Here is a 6,654-nt window from a genome sequence, read left to right as displayed (position 1 = left end):
TATTTCCTGCCTCTTCCTACGGATCGAGGCCGGTTAGAAACACAGTGAGGCTGAAAGCATGTGACTTGCCCAAAATCACCCAGTGGCTTTCATGGCTGACTGAGGAACTGTAGCCTGGCCTCCAGAATCGTAGTCCAACTCTCAAGTCACCATGCTGGTGCCTAAACTATATTTATGAATGCTCAGAAATTCTTTCAAATCTGGGGACCAAATTTCTTAGTTGCCCTGGGTATTTGCTTGTGCCTTATCTTCTTATCTGGTTCTTATTTGAGGGGCAATGGCCTTCGTTCCCCTCTTCTCATGCTACACCCCTGGCACCTGCTGGCACTGGGAGAGATGGAGTTGTATGTCTATAGTGAATGCATGATGACAGGCATTACTTATTTCCCTTGGGAGCTCTACTGTACAGCTTATGAATATTTGCAAATGGATTCTTGCATATTGTAGGAAAGGATTTAGAGGTAGGGAAATACATGTGATTCTGAACTCTCTTTAAAACACAGCAAGAGAAGGAATGAGAGTCTGAGAATGGCTCAACTGCTTTTTCTCATTTTGCTATGATGTGAAAGCCATCCATCCTCTCATCATTATATGTGTCTTAAGGAGAGCCTTTGTGTTAATCAAAACAGTAAATGATCCGTCCAGCCCAATGGGCAGTGCCACACTGCAGAGAGAATTTACTATGACACCAGAAAGTCATGAAACATTCTGTTTGGGTCATTCATTGCCAGGTGATCGTTTTTTGATGATTAGGAACCCCATTAATGTCAGGATACTGTTTTGTACTTGCCATTTCCCTGATGGCTATGAACTTTCAGGAGCATTTTTTTTTTATCCTGGAAATGATGCTTTGTAAAGGGAGACTGCTAGAGATCAAGAGACTTTTGACAAACAAAACAAACAGTCCTCTGGCAAATATACACAGATAAGGAGCAAGCAAATATCCAGGGTGATCAGTAGTACTTTCTAAAGCAGTTTCTCCCATTTTAGCATTGCTAACATGCACAGGGGGATTCATAAAACACTGCAAAAATGAGTCTAAATGCAGAATCTTGATCGGTCGATAGATACAAGCTGTATCCAAAACCCATCACTAACAATGCTGAGCCTACTTCAGGTATTCAAAAGGGATTAAAATAAATGTATGAGCAGAGGATATGAGCTGAGAGCCAGCGTGACATAGTGATTTGAGTGTTGGGTTACAATTCAGTTCAATGTACTGGTTATTATGGCATATAAAACCATACAGTGGGCACCTGGAATGCACTGGGGTTTGCTTACAGGAGCCCCTATGGAGACCCAAGTCCATGGATACAATGGTGTAGTAAAATGGTTTCCCTTAGTTTAAAAAATGGAAAGATAAAGGCTTTTTGGATTATTATTATTATTATTATTTTAATTTTGGAGAGGTATATTTTCTAGTCATGGATGATGGAATCTGTGGGTGCAGAATACATGGATATGGAAGGCCACCTTTAGAAGTTCTAGAAAGACCTTCTTCCGTCTAAACTTTACTGTGTTTTGGGATCTTCTGGGAAGGCTCTTCAATGTGAGCCTTCCCAGAATGGCTAAGCATGGAAAGCATAGATTCAAACCCTGACCTCCAGAGTTGTTAGTCCAATGCTCAAATCATTGGACTAGTTCTATGACTTATGGTGATGCCCATGAATTTCATAGGGTTTTCTTAGCCAACAGCACACAGCACTATTTGGAAGAAAATGTGTATAGGGCTTGGAGACACACAAGGCTGAAAAACTGATAGATTTCCACATACTGAGCTAAAATGTGCAGGTTCTTTGGTAGATAGCAAACTGATATAGTTATATATAACTATGTCAGTAAACCTCTCTCTGTGTGTACCCTTGGTTTTACTTTAACATAAAGCAGCCCTGAAAAGTTTTGCTGCAGCCAAGGAATACTTTTGGAGTTGTAAACTCCTCCAATTAATTAAAAGTAATAAATATTCAACTAAACTGACAATTTTGCTCTTATTTTCCCCCTGCATAGTGCCACAATTAAAAAGATAGACTGTGCCACTTTATCTTCTTTAAGGCATAATAAAAAACCGAGTGAATTAAAACCTGGAAATTGATATTTCAGCAAACTGACGTGTTTTTTTTATCTGAAGACGGGAAAATTGCAAACAGATAAATTTGCCAATAGAAAAAGAGGAGGGCTGGGATTCTTTAACACACTTCTTGTTTTCAACTTTGTATTAATCTGAGATTCAGGTGGAAGGGAGCCAAACTGGGAAGTGTCACACCGGCATATCTGGAAGTAGCTTTATTTGGAAAGCAAGGAACTTTTTAGTGCTCTGGGAATTGCTGGACTAAAAATCCCATCAAACCCACCCCCCCCAGGTAAGATAGCCAATGGTAAGGAATGCTGGGAGTTGTAGTCCAACAAGGTCTATTGCTAGGAGGATGAGGACATTGCCTTCCAAATGAGGATGCTGGCTTCCAGTGCCATTTTCCTTCCATCCCTGCATTCCTAGCACTCCAAAGACTGAACCATTGAATATATTTTACACTTTCTGTTTGCTGTGTTTGCATCCCCCTGGTCACTTTGCCTATGTTTTTAAATGGTCAATTGAAATTATATGTGATTGTAATGGGAGAAATCTGGACTGCAAAATTTTGGACTGCAAAATTCTTATGGAGTGAATAGCCTTGCTTTTCCTCTCCCCAGTTAACTTTGGACCTGATCTTGAGGGCAACATGTTTCCCATAACAATGTTAGCCTGTTCATTTTGGGGCACAATTCAACATACTGGTTATGACCTATATGGCTTATGGTTATGTTTATGACCTATATGGCTTAGCTTCAGACTATCTGAAAGACCATATACCTTGTCCCTGCCTGAGTTTTAAAATCTTCAGTGGAAGGTTTTCTTTTGGTCCCATCACAGCCCCGTCTGGTGTGGAGCTGGGTTGATTATTGTGGGTTGCTGTTGTTGTTTGCGTGTGCTTTCAAGTCACATGTTTCCAACTTATGGTGACCCTAAAGCAAACTTATAATGGGGCTTCCTTGGTAAGACTTGTTCAGAGGGGTTTTGCCTTTGTCTTCCTTTGAGGCTGAGAGAGTGCGACTTACCCAAGGCGACACAGTGGGTTTCCATGGCTGAATGGAGACTCAAACCCTGGACTCCAATGTGGTAGTCCACTCAAACAACTACAGCTTGCCGTCCCCATTAAAAATGTACTAGACAATACAAGCATTTTCCCCATTCTACAGTTGAGAATGCACACACCCATTGCTCATTAGCCCCCTCTTTAGCTTTGATTTGATTGGCATTTTTAATACACTAATACAGCGTCAGCATTTCATTTTTAAATTTTGTATTTATTCTACCTCCGCCAACAACAAGTGGGAGCATCTTTCTGGTGTGTGCTTGCAAGCAACTTTCCGGTGCAATGAACTATACGTTTTAGAACTGTGAGTCTCTAGAGAAGTAAACTAGCAAAAAGTGGGACAATAATCCATAGGAGCCAATTATTTTTCTCCCTGTGTGCTGCTTCGCACAATGCATTCTTGTCCCGGTAAACAGGCCTACCCCCCGATATTTGCACTCACATGGACGAACAAAATGGAAGAATCAGACAAACAACAGATACCAGCCAGCAGAAATTCATCCGGCGGAGGAAATGCAATCCTCATCGCAGGACTGTTGATTGCCAATATTCATGCTTGACCTCGGACCCTTCGACGAAGAGATGAGACCCATGGTTGCAATTGCATAGGGGCCGTGACATTTTAAACGTCAATGCTACACAAACAGATCTGAGCTGAACCAAAAAGATTTGTCTGTAAGGTCTGAAATCATTCCCTGGATTTGTCAGAAGTATACTGTTTTCAACTGATGTTGCAGTTTGCATCTGGCCTCTTTGACACCACAGAGTTGTAGCACTTTTGAGTCTGCTTTAACTACTACTGCTCTGTCCTATAGTTCTGCAGTTCTCTGCCAGAGAGTTCTGAGTTGGGTACAAAACTACAAATACTGGAACATTTTAAAATGAACTTGTAAATCATTCTTAAGGTGTACTTTGTAGCTGTTGGTGGTGGTGTGTGCTTTCAAGTCACAAGTTTCCAACTTATGGCGACCCTAAAGCAAAATTATTATGGAGTTTTCTTGGCAAGACTTGCTCCGAGGGGGTCTTGCCTTTGCCTTCCTTTGAGGCTGAGAGTGTGTGACTTACCCAAGACCACCCAATGGGTTTACATGGCAGAGCTGGGACTCAAATCCTGGTCTCCAGTGTTGTACTCCATTCAAACAACTACAGCACACTGTCTCCGTTAAAAATGTACTAGACAATACAAACATTTATTCCATTCCATCCTGTAGGATGCAACTATGGGTGCATCTACACTGTAGAAATAATGCCGTTTGACACCACTTTAAGTGCTGTCTTTCCAGCATTTGGGATCCTGAGATTTGTAGTTTTACAAGGTTTTTAGCCTTCCCTACGAAAGAGTAGTGGTGTCTCACAAAACTACAGATCCCAGGTTTCTGGAAAATGGAGCCATGGCAATGGAGTCTAGATGTACCCCTACACTATCAAGAACTATGGGTGCCCTTACTTGGGCACTTGCAAATTTCAAATAAGACACAGTTCAATATATTACAGGGTATTTAGATGCACCGCATCCACAGGAGTGACTTACAGGTATAGAATCAAGGGTAACCCACCATACCCAGATACCCATACCCAGAAAATGTACATTCACATGAGAAGGTATTTGGTAAACTGGGTCAGTTTGCTTTGAAATGTAACCCAAGACACTTCCCGAGCTTTCCTACTTGGATATATGAGACTTTCAACTTCCTACCATCCCTTTTATTGTAATAAGGCCCACTTAGGCATCCAAAAAGGGGTTAACATGGCTGTGTCAGTATATATAGCAGGCTAGTACCATTCCATGTTGTCCTCCTTTTTTTTTCCTGGGGAGAGCAATAGTCAAGGAGAACGTACTCTATATGTGTAACCTCCTTTCCAGGCTGTCGTTTCCCATATGAAACAGTGACAGTGAAGAATCTTGGACTAGTCTGTTCATCTCTGTTCACACATTTATTTTAATCTCCTTTGAATGCTTTAATCAGAGTAGACACTGACACTGACAGAATTTTGCTCTGGCTTGCATCTATCTACAGTTGCATAGCAAACTAGACCAACGTTCAGATTTACTATTTCTTACGAATCCACCTGTGCACATTAGTTGCGCTGGAATGGGGGAGACACACATCTGAACTGTATGCTTTTGCAAGCTGTGTATCCTTCATTCCTGTAACTAATGATAGAATTTCTATAAGCTAGAACTGTGTAAAGGGAAGGAAGGCCAGAGCAGAGTGAGTCCACCAATAAATAAAAATCTGCTCATTCCCAGCCTACATGTATTTTGCATGCATGCGAATCAATCTACATAATCAGCAAAGGCAAGTAAAGAGTCCAGATGCTGAACCTCAGGGTATATTTTGACACTGTTCTTTCTGCAAAGGAAAACCTGACGCTCAAGCATTTGTTATATGGGTCTCTTTGCTGGCAAGTCAATTCCAACATCAGGGGAACTCCGCAGTCTTTTATTGGCCATCATCTGCCGCCAGAAGGTGAGCTTTGGCTTTTCAATTTTACTACCATTATAGCCCTGCAGGAAGGGAAATTAGTGGAAAACCTGGATGGTAACCGCTGAAATTTCAATTGGGGCATATGGTTCTTTCTATCTAAAGTCCACTCTAATTGCTGGGGATACCTTGAAAGGATATCTCTGCAGCATGCTGTTTGCAAAATGAAGCATGCAGGCCTCCTCACTATAGCTGGAGGACTTAAAATGTGCCTATTCTCTGTCCTGGTAAAATGGCGTTGTTTGTTTATTTGTGGTGTATTTCTATCCCTTTTTGAACCAAGGTTTTCAAGACAGCACTGGTTGTTATTGCTGGGAAGGAGGAAAGGAGGGTCGGGATGCAAAAATGAAACACCTGGAAATCTGTATAGATGCAAAGATGGACCAGAAGGGTTTATTTTGCTTTAATCAATTTTACTTAAACAAAAGCTATTGGTAGCCATCAGTATTACATTGCATTTGCTGCTAGTTGACAGACATCAGGCTCCTCAAAAGCAAGAAGGCACTTCAACCACCAGAATCCACTCTAGAGAAGAAAGCTTTGAGCTTTGGCTTCAATACTTGATGCTGGTTTGAGGTCAGACTAAAACCACGCTCCTTAAATCTGGTGTCTCAGCTTCTGTCCTCAACATTTCCTTTCTCTCCACTCTTCATCATATCCACTCAGGTTGGAGCAAGCTTGTTTGTTGATCCAGATACTAGGATATGGAGCCATGGATTCAAACTATAGGAAAAGAGATTCCACCTAAAAATTAGGATGAACTCTGTGATGGTAAGGGCTGTTTGACAGTGAAAAATGCTGCCTTGGAGAGTGGTGGAGTCTCCTTTTCTGGAGGCTTTAAAAAAGAGATTGGATGGCTATCTGTTGAAAGTGCTTTGATTGTGTCTTCCTCCATGGCAATGGGTTGGATTGGATGACCTTTGTGGTCTCTTCCAGTTCTCTGATTCTATGATTTCATTTCATGTTACAGAATTATGGATGTGTAACCTAGCTGTCTGGTGAACCTTTCTGGCTGTTGACTCTTAAGAGTATGTGAA

The sequence above is a fragment of the Sceloporus undulatus genome, chromosome 7 (assembly GCF_019175285.1).
Source record: "Sceloporus undulatus isolate JIND9_A2432 ecotype Alabama chromosome 7, SceUnd_v1.1, whole genome shotgun sequence".
Classification (NCBI taxonomy): Eukaryota; Metazoa; Chordata; class Lepidosauria; order Squamata; family Phrynosomatidae; genus Sceloporus; species Sceloporus undulatus.
The sequence above is the reverse complement of the archived record's forward strand: the minus strand, read 5'-3'. Positions refer to the sequence as shown.